This window comes from Trachinotus anak, unplaced genomic scaffold (assembly GCF_046630095.1).
Source record: "Trachinotus anak isolate AG129_WGS33_773 ecotype Australia unplaced genomic scaffold, CSIRO_AGI_Tana_v1 ptg000003l, whole genome shotgun sequence".
Lineage (NCBI taxonomy): Eukaryota > Metazoa > Chordata > Actinopteri > Carangiformes > Carangidae > Trachinotus > Trachinotus anak.
In genome coordinates, this window is record NW_027273854.1 from 8,539,138 (window position 1) to 8,563,771 (window position 24,634).

Genomic DNA, 24,634 nt, shown 5'->3' on the forward strand with positions numbered 1-24,634 from the left:
ATTTTCTTTCTCTGTCTGTAACAAACTAAGACACCAAACATATTTGTCTTGTTAAACAAAAAAGACAGAATGATAAAACTGACAGACAATGTTTTTCTATTATTCGAAGGAATGAAAACATGCATATTCTTGGATTTTTACATGATAAAATCATGTAACTGCTAATGCACTGTAGGTGGTACTGTTAATTTATGTGATAAAAATAAATATTGTGCTGTTCTCCTTGTGAATCTGTCTGATGATACCATTTTGTGTTTTGATGGTTTTGGTTTAATTAACATCTGTATGGTAAATTTCAATAAATAACCTGAAATGTTGATAGAGGTGTACCACAAGGAGCAATACTAGGTCCCCTGCAGGTAATTAAAGGGACAAATAATTTTACAGCTCACCACTGTTATGTTGTGTCCTTTTTTTATGATGATGATGATGTCATTTTAAATGCAACTGGCTCATCACAAACCAGGCCCTCTGCAGGTTACAGTTGACCTTATGATGACCTGCAACCTAATAATTCAGATCTGTTTTATACAAAAAACAGAAAACAAACAACAAAATGGAAAAAAATACTTATGAAACCAAAACACAGCATGGTAATATATTTATATATGCTGTTGCCACTATCCTTTACCACATGCCCTTCTTCTGACGTGCCTTTTTTATTCATTAGCTTTGATTGTCACCATTGGGAGTTACATGAGCAACCCAGATGATCATTAAGATTTAGAAGGCAGCAGCATATCAGTGTCTTCATTTAAGGCTGTGCTATACATTTTTCCATAATATTCAACAGTGGCCAATTATGCTTCTTTCCAGCGATATATTTTTAGTCTGGAACTTCTTTAAAGTAGCTTTGCACGATTCACAGTTAAATAAAATTCCTTATTTATCCCAAACTGTTCGTTACGCAGTGGGTGGAACAGGCAATATTAGCTCAAGCCTCCTTAAGAAGCCACCTTAAAAAAAACACTTTCTTCCGATTGGCCGAACACCCGGAGCTCTCGAGGAGCAGCGCACCTGGTGCTCGTCCCCTGACAGGTGTGAATGCTCTGGAAGTAAATTGTAAAACGAAGTGACTGCGAACTAATGTAACGTAATTGCTCGGAAATGTCACCTTCTCGAATCCGTCCGAACAAGTTTGAGCCCGAATCATGAGAGTGGACAACTCAAACCTCCGCAGCAAAGAAGATTAAAGCAAGACACCTCTGCTTGGTAAATATTACGCCCATTACCTGCTCTTTGTGAAACATAACGGCGGGTTTCGTCTTTCAGTCACAACACGTGCAGCATGTAAATGTTTTTTCTATATATGCTCCTGTGAAGTTGAGAAATACAAAAGCTGGCCTTGCTAGTAAAATGTTGTTGTGCAATAGCCAAATGACCGTAGGAAATCTGCGCCAAGATTATTTGTATGCTGAGGTACATTAAATGCCTGTAATCCTGCTCAATAGACTGTTTTGTGAGAACCAGTTGTGCAGCAGATGGCCATATGACGAGCTGACGTCAGCTCGTCGCGGAAGCAGAAAAAACCCCCCACTTTAAATCATCAGCAACAGTGTTCAAAGCACACTCAGGCCTGTGTTTTTGTCTCAGTGTATATGTACACACACGTCAGATCCCATAATAGCTCCCCACCCTCTGTGGAATTTCAAATTAATAACTATAGCACCTGATCACAGCATTTGCTTAAAAAATTCAGTGTACCAACAGCAAACTATATAATTTTTTCCCAAGTCTTTGGTAACAGCTAACATAGAAAAATTATATTGACAGCTGAATAAATACAGATTATCAAATGTTGTCAAAATATGAAAGCTTTTCAAAAAAAGTTGAGGTTATGCACTTGCACAACTTCACATTGAAATCCTGATAATGTTTCATTTAAACCAAAGCAGAAAAGCTGAATTTCAAACAAATAGACACAAGTTTTGATTCTCAAAACTCAATGGTGATGCTAAATTATTGCCAGTTTACAAATTCAAACCAAATTATTGAAATTCTGTCATTCTGTGGAAAAAAAATCTCCACCCATGCTAGTTCATCAAAAGAAAAGAGCTGTATTAAAGATTAATCCTAAACTGGATTCATGCATGCATTTCATTATTACTATGATGTTACGCAGCTCTGGGAATGTTTCTCAACAAAACCAATTATCTCTCAAAGCCAGAAAACGGTGAGTAATGCAAAATTTAATTAATTGGCTGACAATGCACTTTTTCCAGACGCTCTGTTAACAAAAAGCAGAACTCAAAACAGGCATTATTGTCAGGAGCTTTATATCTGCTCCTTGATGGATACTATGGTACTCAGCATAAGAAAATGATGAACATTTAGCCATTGCTGTCATAATTTCTTAAAAATCGAGTTGTGTATCTCTTCTTTTTCAAGACGCTTTTGATTTCAAGATGCTTTCGATTTCAAGATGCTCTTGATCACTGTTTCAAGAACAGTAAATCAAGTCATATGATTTACTCTTCTCAATTGAGTTACAGGACAAATAAAAGAGGTAATCTGGTTTCACGTATTTGCAATCGAGGTGATTTGGATAAATAGTTTCTCAGTCAAATTACAAGGTATTTGATGGATAAGTTCAGGTTTTATGTGCAAATAGTAGTGGTTAATTGAGGGAGACACGTTGGCTGACATTTGACATTTGAAAAAACATTTTAATATTTGTACTTATTTGTAAACTGATCTGGTTCAATTTTTTTATGCAGTGTCATGGGTGTCATCGGACAAGGTGCTGCATTCGCCAACCGTCTTGTTTAACAGGAAGGATTTTTGCGAGGTATGCCGGTTGCTGAGAACTTATTTGTTAGTGCACCATTTGTGCTTGTGTATTGCTATGTTTGCACCCATGTTTTGCCATGTTTCTTCTCTTTCACATAGAATCTGTAAAGATGGCAGACAATACTTGTCATCAGCTGATGGTTTTTTAGGCTGGCATTTTTTTTCATTTTAAAGTTGCTAAAATACGTTTTTTTTCCTGCTGTCTCAGTCCAGAGGCAGTACATTGCTCAGCTTCTGTGCCGGACCGGTACACCTGGCTGCTTCTCCAAACTGGGAGCGTGTCGACCTGAATCTACTGCAGGTAATACACTCACTATGGATAAGTACCTCATGCAACCCCACATCAAATAACCCAGGCTATCACTATCACATGTTCTTGCCTTGGAACATGGCCACAACCATAGCTCATCATTGCATTCTGCTATTTACCTGGAAACTGTGAGTACAGAGGAGAAACTCATCACTGTCGTATTGACCTTTCCAGAGTTGTACAACCTGGCCATTCAGAAGTACAAAGACATGCATTCTTGTGCAGTTGCTTGGGGTCCTGTCAGTCTTTAAGATGGAATTTCCGCTTGGTATTTTGGTGGCAGCATGGTTAGCAAATGCAAGCAGCATGGCTTCCCAAAAACATTATGGAAACTTTTTTGGACTCAAACTCAAGTGTAGTGGCTGCACAGACCCCTCGGTGATTTGCTGCACTGCGTTTTTTTTTTTTTTTTTTTTGGTGTGAATAAAAAGATAAAGGACAGAAAAAATTTCATTTAGAGCCAATGTTTCTTTGCTGATATGATCCCTCGAGGTAACATGTCTCCAGGCCGAGCAGTGCCCCCTGAAAAGTTCACCTAATTAACTAGTTTTATTTGATATAGGTTTAAGATGCCCAGGGTTATGGCCATGTTAGGGTTTGGATGTCCCGATCCTGGGGAAGGAGGTGGGATTTGTATTCAGCATGAAAGGAAACTCTGTCTGGGAGGCTCAATTGAGGGCAAGGGAAGCTAATGAGCTCTTTTCACAGGGAGAAAATGCGGGCTGCCAAAATGTGTTCCCTCCCTTTATGTTCCAGAATATTTAGACTATGATGAAATGCTTTTGTGGGCTTGGGGAAACAGATTCTGAGAGGGCTACAATATTTTGGCATGACACCAGCCAGGTCTGTACATGGTAGAGGTCACAAGTACATTTGTAAAATCTCATGATATCATCTGTTTACTTTCTTCTTTTGTTCTTCCGTTCATACAGTGAGCTGAAAATAATGCAGGAAACACATGTGAGTCAACCCAACAGGTTGAGAATTTTGAGTTGACAGCACATGAATAATATAAACAAGCAGATAAATGTACAAGTCAGCATTTTTAGTCAGCAAGGTATTTTTCAAAAACCGGTGATAATGGTGATGTATTCCTTATATTTGGAATAGAAATTATATCTCAGCAAACAAAAATATGTAATACACTCCATTCTTAATATCTAGAGTATATCATAGGTTTTTTTTTTTTTTTTTTAAAACAGAGCTTGCCTATATAATAGAAATCGTAATAACAATAACAAGACACTCCTTTACATGTGACTGTGTTTCTAATCTAAGGTTAGTGAGATTTGTGTTTGGTTGCCAGTGTATTCCAGGAAAGGCTGTTAATTTATTTCATGTTATTGTTTCATCTTGATGTGAAGGATAGGTTTGGCTATTAACGGGCTTATTTGTGTCATGAAACATCAGTCTATGATTGTTCCGTTAAACATAAAGGAATGACACAACAAAGAAAATGTATATTCTTTGCCAGTCAGATGCAGTTACGCTTCCTGTTAAAACTGTGCTATAATTGTGACAGCTGTTTACCATAGCTGTGGAAAGAAAGCAGCAATGCCAAAGGGCAGCTTAGAGAAAAGGTAAATCAGAGCAAAGATGAGCAGTTTATCTTTTCCCTCGTCAGCATGCTTCCCGCCATCGGGGATGAATGGGCTTCTTTAAATAGCTCTGATTAATTAGAGGTTTTAATTGGAAGGGTGTTGGTGGCAGCCGCTGTCGCTCTCCTCTCAACCAGTCATTTAGGGGAGTGGTGCCCATGTCAAAAGGACACCTGGCACTGGCTGACTCGATGACATCAGCCGCTGTGCTCAGCCTCTGCCACATCAACGTGACAAAAGCCTGAACCACCAACACACCCTCTTTGTGTAGATGTCAGTGACATGCAGCACTGTTTGCTGTAAGTGCCTGCATGCCATCTCTCAAACACTAGCTTTGCTTTCCTTCCTTTCTCCTCATTTTTTCTTGCTTTGCTCTTTCTCCTTGGTTGCATCACTAGACCTTTCTTCTATAGAGTGAGTGATTAAGCCCCCCCTTTACTCGCAACTCTCTCGGGTCTGTCACATTGTTTCTTGCATTGTTTTGCATCACTGTGGGCGCCGCGTACAGTACCTCCAATTCATCAAGGATTTCTTGTTCCCCCATTAATAATATTGTCAGGTATTGATGTGCGATTCACATACTACTTGTACATTTGAGTACACTTTCTGGTGAACTGTGAGAGATGACAGTTTGCTTCTGTGAGAGTGTCGGTCTTGTTTCAGCCAAGGCTCACCGGCAAACACACAGCTGGGCGTCCTAGCTGAGCCAACGTGCTTTCTCTATCACAACCCTCTTGTCTGTTAGTCATGATTGCAGTGTTGCTGCTTCTGCTCGTTACTGATACAAATGAAAAAAATTAATAATAAGCATTCCATAACTAAAAATGCATTGTTTTTGAACAAAACACATAACATAAAATCTCAATGAATTTAATTCAAGTGATTTAGCTGATACCTACTGTTGTCTATGTACATAAAATGCTAGATGCTGAAGAAGAAAAGCTCAAGTAGGATGTAATAAGGTTTTTTTTTTTTTTTTTTTAATTCTAGATGGCAGATTCATGTATTTACTTTTCAAATGAAGTAAAGTTATATTGTCATTTCACTTAGCGGTTTAAATGGTTTGTATAATTCTAAAAGTACACACTTGGCCAAGTGAGTGACATTGCTTGGCCTTTCCCACCTTCTGTGGCCTGCTTAGGTATTCACAGTAGCCCCTGGTGATTGATGAGTGGGCAAGGGGAGAGGGAATCTATCCCCAGGTTACTGCGTGGCCCTGGTGATGGATGGCCCCTCTGAGGTCTTACCAGAACTGATGGGTCATGGGCCTCACAGAGAGCCCAGAGCTGGGAAAAGGAAGACAGATCAGGGGGTACGAGAGGGATGCAGAGACAGTGGTGGAAGTAGGGAGCAAAATGTACTATACAACCTGTTTATTTTTGTCTATGAATGCAGTGAAATGAACTATTTTCCTTAGGATGAGCTGTTTGAGAATCACTGTGAACTTAGCTTTATGGCTTGCTCCACATACAGTAGTAACACATGCCAGAAATAGCTGTTTCTTATGCTCAGCTTAATTTCTCCAAGTTGTTTCTTCCAGAAGAAACTGTCTCTTAAGCTTTCTACAAATATTCCACCTCTACAAGGATTAACTGAACATAACCCCTAACCAAGTTCAGCTTTAACCATTCATAACCTTCATTGTGGAGATCAGTGGATGCAGTTCACAGATTGAGAGGGAGGGATTCCTGGGAGGCTCAACTCAGGGCACAGATATCACTTGAAATATCTAACATAAAAATATTACAGTGAGACTTGAACGACGATGTCTTCCGTGTGGAGGAGAATCAAGTTACATGTCACTATGTGATGGTGGCAAACTGAAGATGAATACTGCTCAAAAGCTGGCAGATGGGTTGGCTTCCACTTTTGTTCCTCCTCATTGTTTTGCATTCTCTCCAGGCACCTGCACATCATTGGAAATAAAGTCAATGTGCTTTTTTTCACCGTGTGACAGCTTGAATGTCAACATCACCCTTAAACAAGGTTTTGTATGGGGAGACAGACTGCCGCTCTTGTAATCTGTTGGTGTACCACCTTCCTGGGACACATATTTGATCATCCTCCTGCAGTGAATTAACTGAAAATCAATCAAGATGATGCACAGGGAGCGTGGAGAAACTGACAGAAAATAATATAATCTGTGTTTTTTTATTATCACAGGAGATGCAGGGAACGTTCCTGAGGGCTGGCGGTGATTCGGGGAAAATATCGTGTTTGACAGGTTTAGCCCTGTGAACATAGAAGCCAAGCTCATATTAGGCTTGGTTTCTTGATGTGGACGTCTTTCATAAACAAGTAATGAATACTTCTACAGTGGCCTTATGCATTTAAAGCAACAGTGATCATCAACTATTCTCCCAATGCAGCGAATATGGTAATGAATCTCTCAAGAAACTTTGTAATGCTCTTTTGCTCCCTAGGCTATTGAAGAGATTCATTACTATATCACTGCACAACAGCAAACTTGGCTGGCTTCCATGCAACCATAAAAGGTGCAGACAATGGATTCCTTTCTTTATTTTTTTTTCCAAATATGAACAAGGCCATCTCACACTCCTATGATACACATTCAGCCCCCCCACATACACACACGCAGACACATATACACACGCAAAGAAGTAAAAGGAAAAAAACACCTGTCATTTGCTCTATGTCTGTGCCAGAGGTCCACTCTGAGGCAATATGCCACCCGGTAGTATCCACCAGGGTGGGCTGCAGTAAATTGGCATAGATTAAATGTCAACTTTAGAGCAGATTCATCCTTGCTGGTGCTATAGTCACTTTATATGAGGACAAGTCAGATAGCTCAGCACATAATCTTTATGTATGTGAAGACAATTGGACAGAAAAGAAGGTACACAGATGGGCTCTAAAGGCAAGACTGGATTAATGCGTCAGGTCTATCTGTTGAAAACAGCACTGTTGCTGATGTTTTAGACCATTCCAAGCAGTTTCAGTGTGTGCTGAGTTTTTGGGGAATATCACTGCCTAATGAGACCCTTAAAATAGACATATGGTACAATAGTACTGAGATGGTAAACTTGCCGTTTACGAGCACAATCCCAGTTGGGAATTTGCCTATTTCTGCACTATGAGACATGAAGTTCCAGAGAATATAACAGTCCTCATCCAAGCACAGCAGTGTGGTGAATACAATTTAGACCTCTGCTGTCGGCCACATGTTTTCACTTAATCTAGGCCTGCTCTTGGATTTCATTCTGCAGATGCAGTGGCCCAGATCTTTGCCTTTGGCTAAATGTATTTTTCCCATCATGTCCAATGCAGCCATCTTTCTCAGCTCTCTTAATATCTCCAGCATGTCCTCACACTAGCAGGGACTGCAGTGCAGTAGTGGCATTCACAAAATAAAGGACAATTAGATTAAACACTGTTTGGATTACAGGAATCTATTTTCTCTCGGGCTGTGTGTCAACCAAATCAGAAATCGGAGTGAGAGCTGGAGAGCTCACCAGTAGGAGAGCATGAGGGTGTGAATATGTATGTGTGTGTGTTTGCGCTTGTGTGTGTGTGTGTGTGTGTGTGTGTGTGTGTGTGTGTGTGTATTTTCAGAATTTTGAGAGCTCTGCTCCTGTTCGTTCGCCCAGGGGCTGAGCGATTTCCCATGTGAACAGCAATTAAACAAGTCTCTAGTGAAGGAATAGATGAAACCCCACAATGTGAGAACCGAAATCACGCTGTAGTTTTATTACCTAAGGCTGGCACTGTAAGTGTCTCTTGAGGAAGACCTGGTATTCCCCTTCCTTTATACAACTTTGTAAATGTTTCTTTGTACCTTGTCTTCTGTGTGATTGCATGCAGTGGCTATGATGTGATTTACAAGCACACTGGCCCCCTTTTGGCAAGTTTGCTTTTGTATTTTAATTTAACAGAGACCTCTGCGCCGTGCTGGTTCAACAAGCAACTGCTGAAATAGCTAATTGGCTTCTCTGTCAGTCTATACTATGCTCTCCCACCTCAAGTCAGACCCCCCTGACATGCTGCTATTCCATTATCATGCTCATACATGGGTATGCAGGGACGCATGATACATACAGAAAGCACAAGATGTGTTGCTGCCCAGAGGCCCGGAGAACCATTACCGCCCTGTTCAAAAAACATTAAAACCAACTTAGCATAAATGTGTGAGCAGTGAGCCATCAATCATTTATCTCCCTACACAGCTCCAACTGCCTCATACATTTCAGATTTTTAATATATTCAACCTCTCTATTTTGCCCAGCTTGGACTCAAAGGTTGTGGCGGTGGCAAAATGTCCTAATACAGATGTGGGTCGGAGTTGCGATGACATGGAAAACAGGGTGCGGACTTTCTTTAATCGCTGAAGAGGACAGAGCAGCATGTGTCTTGGGATTGCTGCTTTGCCTGGCAGGCAACCAGGCAAGAGATGAGGGCTTGGTATGTAGCAAGCTGGACAAAATGGTTGTACTTGTGCTCCCCTCTCTCCCCTTCTCTCTCTCTCTCTCTCTGCTTGGACACTGATGGACGACTGCCCAGAACTAAGTTGTTTGTTGGGAATGGGGGTTTGGAGTAAGAGCACAACACTTGTTCAAAGCAAGGGGGATGGTGAGGCTTTTTGTTTGTTTTTTTTTTGTTCATGGACACAGAGAGCAATCATAAAACACAAACTGCTTGGCAAGCTGGGCGCTGAAAAGCCTCTAAACCTAATCATTACTTTTAGAAGGCAGAATGTGAAATCATTGAGCTGTGTCACACTCTGGTTCACAGACTTTTGTCAACTTTCTCTCTCACTACTTGAGATGGTACCGGCACCTGTCAGGAGGTACTTAGTTCCTCTGGATGGGCAGCAGATTTATAATACACCTGCCTCCTCAGTATTGCCTGTTTGACTTCTGTGATGTGAACTACGCGCTGCACTCATTTGGCAGTAAACCAGAAAAGGTACTGCAGTGGCAGAGATGTTCCATTGAGGTGGCTGGTAATTGATGTATGGCTTCAGCCATGTTAGGGCTGTGTAGCGGAGAAGAGGGAAGCAATTTGCGGCTCGGCTAGGGGCCCTCTCAGCGGCTTCAGCAAGCACTCCAATTTCCCTTTCATTCTGCCCAGGCTTTTGTCTGAGGATAAACGGCAAGCTGTGAATTTCCACTGATCACATGGGCTCTGTTACTCACACAGATTCATGGACGGATAGGGCTTTTTGGCCTCTCCAAAAGGTTGTTTTCAAGGCAGAGTGGAATCCTTACTTCTGATGCGCGAGCAGGACATATGATGTACAAACAGCAGAAGAAGAAAAGGGTGTGTTTGGGTTTTCAGCGGAGAATTTGATTGAGGGGATGTTTGGGCTGACAGAAGAAGGGAGGAGAATAAGTTGGTTTTCATTTTTGGCTTTCAGCTGCATACTGAAGTGTTCCCATGTGTGCTTCTATATAAATATTCATCTTTCTCAGTGTTGTGCATCAGCAGCTGAAACACTTTCATCTATCTACATTTGCAGTTTCAGAAAATAGATCACTCCTGGGTTGTGAACAGCATCACAGTGTTAGCAGAAGGATTAACTTTGTTATGATTAACTCTTAGGTGATTATTATGTATGGCGTAGGCTTGTTAGACACATGACACTGTTAATTGTAAGAAAATCCAGGGAGGTGCACAAAGTGGATGACAAGTTTATCCATTTGATATAATCAGAAATGTCTTGACTGTAAATGTTTACAAGCTATAAACCTTCTTTAATAGCATTTAATAGGTTACAGAAGTTCAAAGATGACAGTTTTAACGAGAAAATGCATATATTTGCACATGCACATATATGCATTCAAGTTAAAATTACAATTGAATGGTCAAATTTTTATCTGCATCAAATATATTGAAAAATGCAGCCAATCATAGCCAAAATGAAATTGAAATTTCTGCTCACGCTTGTGGCTGTTTATTTTGCAGCCAAGGACTCTGTTGGAGGTTAATGCAACAAGACCTGTTTTTGCCTTGAGGTGACAAATTAGTGTAGTGGGTTTGGCGGAGGAATACTTTAAAGCCTCCCTGCAGGAGTGTGGCTCTTTGACATATTGGTAAACACATGTTAGAGTAGTGCTCAGTGGAAAGCACTATATGTCAAAAATGAACAGATCAAGATGAATATGTAAGACTGAAAACATTTTTCTTTCTATATTTAATGATTATATAATCATGTGATGATAATAAAAAGTTATTAAATTATGTATTGACACTAATTTTTTTAATTACATACAAACACAAATACCAGCTCAATTTTTGATTTGTTTTAATTTTGGTAGAAATCATCATAACAACTGCAAATTGAAATAATGAATTAGATTTGTTAAAGTACATTCAATGCATTTGAATAAATACAGTAATAGCAAGTATGTTTTCCACACTGTATACTGGAGGCTATAGGGTAATGATTTTGCTGCATCGGATGCTTCATCATAAGCACTTACTACTGATGAAAAGCGTTGTCGGTGTTTATCTAGCCTACTACCTTCAATTTTCAGTTATTGCAAGGGAATTAAACATGCCTGTCAGACTCTGTTTCCAATGAGGTCCATCATGTTATAACAAACAGGGTTGGACATTTTTCTCTCCCATGCTATTTATCTCAGAACCACTAACACCCACAACCCTACACACAGGCATACAGTCTAGTTTCTGCTGTTTCTGCCTTGCTGCAATTATTCTTTGTTTTCCTCACTACATGCATCGTTTTCCCCAGACTGTTCCTTGTGATAATACTAATAATGATAAAAGTGATGATAAAAGAAAATTCACAATGACTGAAATACTCAAAATACTCATCAAAGCTTTACTTTCTGCAATTTCTTGTATATTTAGTCTACTGCTATTTTGCATAATTATTTAGTTTGCTGCTCCTGTGGTAATACTTGCCCCTCCCAGCTGACTGTGGTTTCCGTGGTGATGCTGCTCCTGCTTGTGCTTACTCAGAAATATACCAGCTAATGTTGAATTTAGTGGGAAAAAAAGGGAGCCATGAAGCCTTGGGCACTGGGACTGCAGTCTAAATAGCCCAGCAGAAATTAGGTGAATTATTGTTGCACGTCTGAAAAACCTCTTGACATTAATTAAGCAACCCTCTGCTGAAAGTAACTCCTGATTATCCCATAAATTAATCCATAAACCCATATGCAAATTCCTCACGTTGTGCCTTCATTTTCTTAACTGGCACTGCTTTTGTCAATGGTTTGGAGAGGCAGTCACCCTCCTCTCCGTCATTCATAATGCATGAGCCGGATCATATCGGTTAGTGATCAAAATTCCTATTTTTCTGCTCTCTTCCTTCAAGGTCCAGATTTTCTTCCATTATTCTCATCTATTCTCCAAATGAGCACACACACATACACACACACACACACACACAGAATAATTATAGCATATGTTTTTTAATTTTTTAGTACAGGAAGTTATCAGCAATTTTGTCAGTGAATATGCCCTTTTCATACTCTGTTATTGTGCCAGTCTTCTGTTAACTAGGATGTGCACTGACAGGATGTGCATTATAGTAGGACTGCAAAAAGCAGTCACAGGTTAAATATAGAAACCATACAGGCTTTTTTTTTTCTTTAAAGGCTTAAATGTTGTTACAGTTTTTCTGAGGCAGAAATCAAATGTTTATGTCTAGAAATAACTAATTAATGCTCAAGGTAAATGGTTGTAATAATAAATGGATGATACTGTAATATCTGTAATTATAATGGAGAAATGTGCCAGCACACTCACTTTAAATATTATCTTAATTAATTCAGTCAGATATAATGTAATTTCACATAAGTAAATGAGGAGTTAAGATAAAGCCTACATTGCAGGATATTATGTGCCGCCTTCAAATTGGTCTTGTTCCTCTTCATGAAAATAAATGAAGACAAGATGGTGTTTAAGATGGATTACTTATCTTAAGCAAGGCTTGTGCCTCTGCAGTGTATTTTGGCATCACAGTTAAATGAATGGAAACCAATGGCTGTCTGGAAGGAAGATAAAACATATACAGAAAAATCTGATAAATAGTGACGTACGTTGAAAATCAGCCAACAGGAACAGAATATTTGCAGCAAAAAGGACAACAAGTGTAAAAACACTGGAATTGCCCTTTAAATTATTTGTTATGATGCGACTCAGTTAACAGAGACTCCGAACAACAGTTTTTACTATGTCTGGAGTTCAGCAGTCACTGAGTTGTGTTGAGGTGTTGATGTCAGATTTTCCCACCCACTGTCTGCCTGATCTTGCCCCTCTTCATTATGGGTCTTCTGAATATGCAGGGGCTGTTAGGAAGACTTGTACCTCTTGTAACCACACAGACCAAGAGCTGCTCAGGGAGTCATAAAGGACCAAGCAAGAGGAGACGCTGAATAGCAATGGATGAGCAAATGCAGCAAAGGGACTTCTGAGCGTGTGTGTGTGTGTGTGTGTGTGTGTGTGTGTGTGTGTGTGTGTGTGTGTGTGTGTGTGTGTGGGGACTACTGTGATGTGAATAATAACTCTTTTCGTTCACCAGTGGCCCTGAGTGTCTGAGAAGTCACTGCAAATCCTCATTTTTGCAGACAAAGCAAAATACCAAGAGGGAAGAAATGAGTTTTCTTTTAAAGCTTTGTCTCATTCAACAGATTACATTCCTCTCCATCTTAGGTGACTGCACACAGCTTGGCTATCTAGCTGCATTGACAATATGTGGAGCCTGTCTCCCAATTTTTTACAGCCTGACTTATAAAGCAGCGTCGTTATGGTGGCAATTTTTACACCAACTCAGAGTTTACGCTCAGGGTTATTGTGTACATATCGTCTGGATCAAAGTGGCTCTATATTATGTCCATATTTTTGTCTAGTCAACCCTAAACCTTGAAATAGCATTTCCTCAATACAGAATATTATCTTGATGACACTTAATCCCACTATATTTACTTCATGACCTCCTCTAAAAGCCAGTTGTGTGTTGCTTGGAACTGTTGCTAATTGAGAACCTTTTACGTGCTATTTACAATTTCAAAATGTCATCAATGCATATATTTAATTAGGTGCATGCATTTATAGTACAATTATGGAAGGAAACCTGGAATGCGTGCAGTTCTGAACAGTGATTTCTCCTGCTGTGTCTTTGTGAAGAATATCTCAGTCCTTTTTTTTTTTTTTTGTTTTGTTTTTTTCAGTAAATAATTCTCTCGCATTTCAGCACTGGTATCTAAATTAATTGATTTTTAGAAGAGGCAAGGAGGTCTTAGGAGGAACTAAGGCAAGGGCACAAATCCAAGAAAACATTACAAGTCAGACAAACAAACAAGTCAGTATAAACTACTTTGCTTGAAATTACAAAAATGTATACGTGGTCCCTCTGTACCTGCGATGGTTTCTTTAGAAACAAGGACATTAAGAATCCTCAAAATAACAAATTGCTGTGAAAAGCCTCAGTAGCAGCTCATTCACAAGGGGGTTGCCAGGCATTTCTGGGGTGTAATCCGGTGCCGCACATGAGTCAGCAATTTAACTTGCTCTCACTGTTAACATTTTACAGTGATTCCTCTCTTTCTCCATGCATATATATGAAGACCATATCTACAAATGCACACTGACACACACATACAATGCACTGAGAAAGTGTTCAGATCCCTTCACCTTTTTCACATTTTATGTTGCAGCCTTTTGCTATAATCGTTTGACATCATTTTTTTCCCTCATCAATATACACTCAATGTCCCATCCTGAAAAAATGAAAACAATTTATTCAAATGGTAAAATGTGGAATATCATAATGCATATCAGAGCAAAAACCAGGCCTGAGGTGGAAGGAACTGCCTGCAGAGCTCAGAGACAGGACTGTGTTGAGGCACAGATCTGGGGAAGGGTACAACAAAAGTTTCTGCTGCTTTGAAGGTTCAAAAAAGCACAGTGGCCTCCATCATTCTTAAACAGACGAAGTTTAGAATAGCCAGGACTCTTCCTAGAGCTGCCCACGCCTGGTCAACTGAGTAATGAGCAGGGCCTTGGTAAGAGAAGTGATCAAGAACACTATGATCCTTCTGGCTGAGCTCCAGAGGTCCTGCGTGGAGGTGGAAAAATCTTCCAGAAGGACAACCATCACTGCTGCACTCCACTGATCTGGGCTAAAGGACCCTCAGACTGTGAGAAACAAAATTCCTTGGCCTTATGAAAGCAAGATTGAACTGTTTGGCCTCATTTCCAAGCGTCATGTCTGTAAGAAACCAGGCACACAGCCAAGACAACGCAGGACTGGCTAAGGAACACCTCTGAATGTTCGTGACTGGCCCAACACGAGCCCTGACTTGAACCCAAACAAACATCTCTAGAGAGACCTGAAAATATCTGCCCAGTGTTGGTCCTCATCCAACCTGACAGAGCCTGAGAGGATCTGCAGAGAAGAAAATCCCCAAAACCAGGTGTGAAAAGCTTATTGCATCATACCCAAAAAGACTCAAGGCTATAATCGCAGCCGAAGATGCTTCAAATAAGTACTGAGTAAAGGGTTTGAATATTCATGTGATATTTCAGTTTTTCCTTTTCATCATAATTTGCAAAAATGTATAAATTTCTGTTTTTTCCTTTGTCATTGTCATTAGGGGGGATTGAATGTAGATTAATGAGAGAAAATCTGATTTTAAATTATTATGGCAAAAGGCTGCAACATAACAAAATGTGAAAAAGGTGAGGGGGTCTGAACACTTCCTGAATACACTATATGTTCTGTATATTCATTCTCACAAACACAAACCCACCTAGCACAGACTTACACCACCCTTATAACAGTACATATTTTCATTGTTCTTTCTGTCGCCAGCCTCCATAACTGCATGACTCACTTCTGTGGAGAAATAAATAAACCCTCCTTTTTCTCCTCATCCTCTAGGACAAACCTTGTAGCAGCGGAGCTTTGCCAGCTCCAGGGAGCCCAAATCCTTTTTGTTCCTTTTTCATCCTGTGTTTACCTGATATTTGTTCATATTATGCTCACCACAGACTGAAAGGACGGAAGCTGATTTTTCAGGCTTTGAGTAACTTTGACAGCTCCTGTGTAAAACCCAGAATGGCTTGGTTAGTGCTTTTTTGACGTGACCGCCTGTCACACGCTGCCATTTCAGTGTTACATGGTCAGTGATGCAATCCTGGCTCGAGCGACACAGTTGAGCTGTCAGGCCCTATGATAAAATCACAGCAGTGTCTTTCTTGGTTGCTAACGTTCATATTTTTTACCATGTAAACGTGTGGGGTAAATGTGTGTAGGTTTCAGCATAAGACCTTAGCAGTTGTGACACAGTGCATATGAGCTGGTGGATCATTAATCTTTTAGTCTTGCATTATGAGGATTGGTACAGTATATGTACTTCCTTTCTTGCAGAGGTTTTTGAAGGAACATTTTTATTCATTGTTTGCTCTCCTGACGTGATGTAAAGCAAAATGAATCGATACTTGCTCTGCTTCAAAGCAAACAGTTGAAGAATAATTGAATGAGTGCCCCTCAGACTGAGACAAATGACTCTCATCTATGAGTGATTGGACTTGTTGCTGCCTTGCCCTGCACTACCTTACATTTCCCCCTCTCTCTTATCTTCTTATTGCCTTCCTCCACGCCACATTGAAATTCAAATGAACCTCAGTAGCCCGACAACAGACAATATTTGTTTGCTAAATTGTCTTGTAGGCACTTTTGGAACAAACATTCTCAAAGTTAAGATGAGATAAAATGAAGGTTTAACACCACATATCCATATTGGTTGCTGGAGGTTCCTGTTTGAACGTTCAGGTGTATTTCTGCTTCATTATAAGTCTATTCCCCGTTGACATCACAGCTGATGCCGGCACAAATTGCTTCAGTGAGAGTCTGGCAGTCCAGTATTTTAGGACTGAGAGAAAAATGGATACAGAGCCCAATTATAGATATAGATGTCTGGTTTTATTTTTAACAATATACCTTGAAAAGTGGATAAGTGGTCTTTGCTCTGATTCATTTCCAAGGATATCCCGCATAGTTCTCATTTTGCACTTGCAGAAACAAGACACCCTTATTTCTATTTTATCTATGTATGGTCTGGTTTTATGAGCAAAGTGAGGAACAATCACGCAAGAGGAGGAACAGCTTCCTCTTCATTGTCAATAGTGGTGAATCGTCACAGTTCACTCTTATTTGAACTAATTTCAACGTCATCGCACAAAAGCAGAATTTCAAAGTTCTGTTTAATCTATTATGCATGACTACATTTAATTAAAATTCACCTGAGTGTTTTTGTAATGGTATGACCTTGTACTTGCCGTCTCTAATTGCTGGTAGCTCTTTTTTTGATATCGTATTCTTTCTTCTGCTTTTATCATTTCAGCTGCAAACTTTTTCGGATTCATGACAGAGAAAAACAAATGAGATGAAACAGTTTATTATGAAAAGTATAATTGACACTATCATGCCAAAGTCACATAATTTCTCTTGGCATGCATCCATTCCAAATGTTTGGACTGACCTGATGTGCATGAGAGAAACAAGGCATCTGGGAGGGTAATTAAATCTATGGAGCGCTATGGGGCACAGATGCACAGATTTACAGAAGTGCCTGCTGTCGACTTCCCTGCTACTCTGGACCCTAACTCATCTGGATGTGTGTGTTTCTGCATACTTACATAAGAAACTGTATATTACATGTCCAGAAAGTGGGAAAAATCCTATTTAATAGAGACCATGTTAATCAAAAGCATGGTCAGTGATTAGAAATCAGTTTACAGTGTTGCGCTCATGTAGCTTCTGCTGGGTAGTGTGGTGGATTGTTATGTGAGTGGTGGAGCGCAGCTGCTTTCACCACCGTGCAGGAAACGTAAATTAATTAAATTACTGCAAAAATCAAACGGATAAGGTGCCTATTCACTGCAACCTTTTTGCAGTCCTTCTGGCAGAAAATGTGTTTGCAGCTGTGACTGTGAAGTAACAGCCACACCCACGTTTACTGGCCTGGTTCATATGCTGTCCACTTTTCTGAGTCACGCAAATAGGATTCAGATTGTAGCAACATGCAATTTGTTAGCAACCCTCCTCCATTAATGATGAATGATGATATTCAGAGATCAAAAAACAAGATTCTTTTTTTCCCCCTCATTGTGCTTTATGGGATTATTCAAGAGGGTCTTTCTTTTCAGTGATGTCTGTCCCAATAATGTCACCTCTTTTTAAACATGTGTGGAAGAAAGACTGGTGATTAAATAGCTAGCTTCACTTCATGAAGTGGCAGCCTTTGGAAAGTCCTCTTCCATCACTAACAAAGATCAGGATGCAGGATGACCTCAATCTCTCACTCATTATGAGAGCTCCCCATCCACTTTCGCTCGCACACCATATGTGATGCATTCTGCCATATACATAAAGCAGGGCAGATGTAAAACTTTGATAGTGCTGGCGTCTCTCATGATTTTCTTAACATGCACAGATACAAACAAGATGAACTGGCGTGCCAGTTTGAAATGATGTCAAACAAAACTTAATGCAAATTGCGTCTTAATGACAGCAGCGTGTTAATTATGCATCGCGTTTGCAGACTGCTTCAGTCACGTCAGCAGCCGTAAACACTATTTCACGCATGGATGTGCAGATGCAAGACATATGCACAGAGAACATGCGCCGCGTGCCTCTCTGCACTGCCTCCTGCTGTAGAGCCTGTCAGCTGCTGTCAGGTACTGGGTTTTTAGTGCGATGGAAGATTGTAAAAGAGTGGGGAACCCGCTGCGATTGTGTATGAGTATTCTCCTACTGGCTGTCGCTCTTTTCTCTTTGTGAAGACCTCAGAATGGCAAGTCTTCTGTGAGACTCCCAACTTGTCTCCCCCTCCTCTGCCCCCACGTTCCCTCGGTCTCTATGTCTTTCCCTCCTGTCGGGCATGAAAGAGCCCCCCTTCTCTCTCTACATCCCATTTTAACTTTCTTTCTCCTTCTGTCAGGCAGTGAGACACAAGTTCAGCCTCAAAGCAGTGACCCGCAGAAGGGTTGCTGGATTCTGGATAACATTAGAGAGCAAATAAGGCAGTCAGTCAGAGGGTTCGCCAAGCAGGGGTGAGGTAAGGGTGTCAGGAGTCACCTATATAGGAGAGAAGAAGATGACAAGGAGAGCAGGGAGGATGGGGGTCTGGGTGAAGGGGAGGCAGATGAGAATAACCTGTACAGCATGTTTGCTTCCACACTGTTGAATTGTTGCTGTTGAAGTCTGGTAATAAAGCTCCAGAGATCCTCTTCAGAGTGACGCTGTTAGAGTTTGTTGGCTGTCTCACATCTTCCTCCTCATCTGTCTCTCCCTCTCTGTTTTTTTTCTTTTTTCCTCTAGCAAGAACTAGGAACAAGCTGCACTGCATACTCATTATCATCTGGTGTCCTACATACTTCAGAGTAGCGTTACCAGTGAGTGGGAGGATCTGTAGGCCAATGGGAAGTATAACAAAAGCCAAACTTTGACCCTTGCGTGTCTGCGCTTGTCATCCCTGCCACATTATCTATGTAGCATCTCTGCGGTAACTGCAGGCCATTAGCTCCCCCCTGCTCTCTCCATGACATTGGTGTTAGATTTTGCATAAACATTCAACCAGAAAAAAAAAATTGTGTTAGAAATGGAGAGAAGGACACAGGATGTAAAACCACATATGAATGGAAATGTTCAGAAATGTCCTCGCAGATTTCTGCCACTGAAGGCTGAGTTTTTTTTTTATCAATGTAAATAAGCAGGCATACTGTATGATTGCATTTGGTTCCATGGCCTTTGATTATAAGCCCATATCTTGCCTTTCTCCTCCTCTAAACACTCTAATCATTTCATCAGCCGCTCTTCTTTTTGCTCAGCTGCTCATCACAACCTCTTCATCCCCTCTCATCTCTGGCTTCTGCATTTTCAGGGTTGATGAATTTGCTACTGCAACAAAGAACTTGTTTACACTTCCCTAGGCATCTGGTTCCTTCATTGCAACTTTCATTTCAGCCACCCACTTGTGTGAACTCCCTGTCTGCACTGTCTGAGAAAATCCCACAAACTATTGATTTACCAACCACAGAATTAGCTATAGCTGCATGATGTATGAAATGACAAATGGCCAGGGGAGCATTCGTTCAGGGGAATCCAATTTATTTGCATTTTCAGTTCATTTTTTTTTTTTTTTTTGTATTATGAGCAATAACTCTCATTTTGATGTTTACCAGGTAGCTTGTTGATCAAATTTTACTTCATCACACATCCTGTTCCTGCTCATTCTCGTTCGCACACAAGTACACACAGACACACAGAGACTCACAAAGCCATTCACCATGTATATAGCCAAAGACATGCAAACAAGCAAAACCACATATAGCACATCTTTGGAAAGTCCATGAAGGCACATTAGAAAATGCATATATGTGCTGGAGGAGGCTGGAGCCGGGCAGTGGAGCAGTCATATTGAATGCGGGCTTTATTGTGTGGTTTGTTGCTTGTAGAGAACTTTGAAGTGGTGTTTAACAATTTTGATTCAAACCCGATTGTGAGTATTGTGACTGTTTTAATCTGTCTGTATATCTTGTGACAGTTACCTCTTCTAGGCATAATACTAAAAACAATGTGGGACCAGCCCAGTCTTAGTTCTTTTTTTATTATTCTATTTATTGTTTATCCCTTTTTGGCATCTTTATTTTAACTAAAAAAGAAAAGTCTCTTTAATTTTACTGCCTTGTAAATAAAGCCTTTATTGTGGTACAGCTGTCTCTGGTTCCAGTTAATTCTGGGTCTTGTGTATTTGAGTATCACATGTGCACACACATAACTAAACAAGCAGAGAGTGAGGCAGTGAAAAGAAATCTCCACACGTTTCTCATTTTCCTTCTCCAAAATAATGACAATGCATTCATTGCACAAATTACGAAGTCTGTCACATCATTTCAGTGTATTCAAATGTAGACATGAAAAACCTCAACCCGTTTCTTAACCTCATTGGTGAAATGCGATGGGTCAGGCAGAGAATGGTCTGACTGACACTTTCTTTGTTCGCAGTGAATCTACATTGTTAAATGTGGTAGGGAAAATTACAGTTTGCCACAGAGCGTCAATATGTCCATTTGGCCTCCATTGTTTGTTTAATCAACGGCTGTGTGAACCCACAGTCTGAACAACTTTGGTTTTCATCAGTTTAATCATGTAACTCTCACTTTGTGCCGCTGCTGCTAAAGCTTTGACTTAATTGAGGCATATTAGCAGCCCTGGTAGTAATCTCATCTGAAGGATCATTAGAGGGAATCGAATCCAGGCAAAATGCTTGAACTTTGCATGACCATTTGCCAGCAAGAAGAATTCAAGTGAAGTTGGTCTAAAATTAGGATTTGCGAAAAACAAGGCCACATCTTGACTGTTGTGCTTAAAGCTGGCAAAGGATGCAAACTTTAAATATTTTATTTTGTTCCAGGTCTGTGGGTGTCCACAGGTGGCCCAAGGTCTCCAGTCAATATTAGATTGCTGCTTTTGTGTACTTCGTCCTTCCCTCAACTCCTCTTTCTTTTTCTCCATCAGAGGGTGGTTCGGTGACTTTGTCGCTAGCTCCTCTGTTGCAGTCGCTGTGGTGTTTGATCCACTGGGTGGCCTGTGTGTACTGCTCCTCTCGCTTCTCAAAGTCAAGCACACACTGATATGAATAATTAAAGCGCTGGGGAGAGGCTGATTCTTCTCTTTTACTGAGCCCGACATCCTGACAGTGTTAGCCTGTTTGTCTGAGTGCTAAAGCTTTACTGAATCTGTTTGTGAATGTGTTCTCTGATGTTGCTCTCCTCGTTTCCTCTTGAGATCAGCTGGAGCTTAATCACTGGTTACAATAACACTGTGAGGAAATTAAGATTTTCTAGGCCGTTGCAGTAACCTCTAAAGTTCCCACCCCCGCCTTTAACCATTGCCTGACACTCTCCCTCTCTTTTTTTCCTCTTCCTTTCTCTCTCTCCTTCCTCTCCCTTCCTCCCTTTCTCCTCCGATGAGATTGGGAAAAGGGCAAGAGGAGCCTAGCTGAGATATGAAATGTTCTGATTGTGGTTTGGACTCCTGTGTCCTTAAGGAAATTGAATTGACCGGCGGTTATGTCTCAATACAGTGAGCTCAGTGACCTCCTCCACCTCACTCTTATCAGCCGAGCCCCAGACTCAGCCCGGCCGTGTCGCCAGGCCATTGTCACCGCTCACATCTGGCAGTGTGGGCAGCTACACTGGGGACACAGAGCCATTTGAAATTTATGCCTCAGAGGACCGAAGTGCTGTATTAGAAATACAAGTTATCACTGTGGCAGAAAATGTAATCTCTGGAGACTTGAGAGCTATTTTGTTCCTCCACTTTTCTCCTCTTGCGTTCACTCAATTACACTTACAAGTCCACTTCTCTGCCATTGAAATCCCTCTTCTTTCCTGTCCTCCTCTTGTCCTCTCACAAACTTGACTTTCGACACCCTCATCTGCTGCCTCTGCTGATATGCCAACCTGCTCTTTCTTTGTCTGCTCTCCTCATCCTGCACTCTCGCTACACTTTCTCCCACTTGCCTGAAGCTCAATATTTTCAATGTCTGCTCTTCTGCATCTTTTCACCCATCAGTCTCCTATGCATGATTGTAAACGCAAAGCACATAATTGCTCCCTGTGGCCACATGATTTCCTAGTAATTGCCATAACGATGCTTGCTGGTTTGCTAATGTTGCCCTCCTCTAGTCTTTGCCTAAGGTCACTTTGAATACAAATAAAAGACAGCAAGTAAAACAAACAACCCAATTGTTCCCTCACAGCAGCCAGACGGAAACCTTCATTTTGCCTGCTCTCCTCGACTCTGTTGTTTTGACCATTGGAAGTCAGTTTTTTTTTTTTCTTATAGAGGAAAGTTGATTTAATGTTTGACCATTGTGTATGTGCATTGAGGGGGTGTGTTTGCATTTGTCAGACAAAACAAAAAAATAGAACAACAGCCTGATGTTTTCATTTTCTTTTGCAAAGTGTCACCGCCCGGTGGGACTTCTTTTATTGTGTGTCAGTGTCCATTCACATACTGTGTTGACGATATCCTCCACTGTGTGTGTGTGTGTGTGTGTGTGTGTGTGTGTGTGTAATTCACCCTGAATTGCGGTGTTCTCCTCTTGCCGGTGGATTCAGTGTTTTGATAGTGCTGCTCCTCGGAGACTGCAGCATTTTGGCTGCTGTGTGACATCACCTGTTGCTGTCACTGCAACAACTTGATCATGCCATTCCAGCGGTAGCTGTGCACGCAGCGCCACGCCGACAAGCTTGAGAGAGAGAGAGTGAGTGAGTGTGTGAGAGAGAGAGAGAGAGCGAGAGAGAGAGGGCAGCGAGATGAGATGGAGATCCTGCTCCCTCTGTGTCCCTGGGTTTCTCCGGTGATGGACGACCCTGTGAATGCTGTGTATGCAGAGCAGGGTGGCCCACAGGGGTGGCGGTGCCAGCGTGCTCTGTCCCCTCCATCTCCCAACTGTGATGAATGTAAAATTGATAAAGACTCATTAATATGCGCAGAGAGAGGGGGAAAAGCCATCGACTACCTCAGCAGCTCCTGCCGCTTGTTTTGGGGAAATTAATTTAATAACTGGATCAGTAAAGCGCTGTGATCACAGCCCTAGCTTCAATTTGCATATTAATGTAGAATAGTGTGTGCGGCCTGCAATGTTTATGGATGGGTGGGGCAGAAGCGACTGTTTTTAATTACCTTTACTTTGTGTTATTCTGGAGGTGACAGGGGTGGGGTCCTGTTGCATGGAAGTGGAGGCAAGAAATGTCAGCATTTCCCCAGTGGAAACTTCATAATGCTTCTGCATATTTATTAAAAAGGTATTTTGGTGTCCCTGCTCACCCAGAAGACCAGTGGTGGGATTTTTCTTCCTATTGCAAGTTGAAGAAAAATAATCACACCAATATGAATCCACCCTCATGGATTTCTTTCTTCAGTGATTTCACTTTGAGCCTTTTTTGCTTCCCCACATAAATGAATACCTAAACTCTTATTAAATCTCAAGCCTCAATATGTTTTAATGCATGTGTGAGGTGTGGTGAAATCATTTTATGAATGTGTGGGCATGATGAAGATTAATGCGACGTTTAAAACAGAATATATATTCTATAGGCATGAATTATACAACAGCTTTATGGGAGAGATGTGAACTTACATGTCTCAACCTGGAGCAAAATTCAGCACACATTGTAGGTGGAAAGAGACAGAAACAATGAGAGAGAGGGGGAGAGAGAGATATGCAGAATTTGAAGCTGCCTTGAAAGATTCTGGAGCCCCCATAAAAGCAATATGAATTAAATTTTGGGGTGGTTGAAATTAATTTACCATATATTTTATTAACAGTAACACCTCCACTACTACATGATGACATCAGACAAAAAATTTAATCAAACTCCTGCCCACATCTCTATTTTGAGCTTAGCAACAATAATATTACAAACAAGCAGATGCATATTGCATAAACAGCTACCACAGCAGATGTAACCTAGGACATGCAGCGAGACTGAATAAATTTAAAAGGAACAGAAAATAATGTTGTTATTGAGCAAAAATATGCACAAGACAAAATGCATATATTCACTCTGAAACAGCCTGCACACCCACACGTTCAATAACATGTCAGGACAGAGGTTCATTATAGTTTATAGAATCAGGAAATGAAAACTCCAAACTATCTTTCCATACTAGTGACCATGCTGGTTGATCGAGATAACTTGATAAGTACACACTCACTAGGTTGGGTGTGTTTTTTTTTTTTTTTTGTTGTTTTTTTGCAACAAGGTCAAAATGTCAAGGGATGAACTCTTTAGCTTGTTAAGTGGCTTTGTATTTGCTTCATTGACCATATTTCTAAGGTTTAATTGTGGCCTTTTGAAAATCAGTGCTAGTTTTCCTATAAATCTATGTGGCTCTGTAGCCTCACATTAACTTCTGGCAATAATGCGT

General features: G+C 40.8%; 1 long non-coding RNA gene across 9 annotated transcripts in view; it reads left to right on the forward strand.

Moving 5' to 3' along the window:
• The first annotated feature begins 631 nt into the window (after window positions 1-631).
• LOC139614580 (uncharacterized) overlaps window positions 632-24,634 on the forward strand; it is a 115,834-nt gene continuing 91,831 nt past the window's right edge. For 3 of the 9 annotated variants that reach the window (XR_011687091.1, XR_011687089.1, XR_011687084.1), the window contains exons 1-3: window positions 632-1,212; window positions 2,718-2,788; window positions 2,999-3,091. This is a non-coding gene — a long non-coding RNA (uncharacterized lncRNA). Of the gene's footprint in view, window positions 1,213-2,717; window positions 2,789-2,998; window positions 3,092-19,012; window positions 19,901-24,634 lie in introns of those variants that run through there. The other 6 variants (XR_011687092.1, XR_011687093.1, XR_011687090.1 and 3 more) reach the window with 4 other exon arrangements.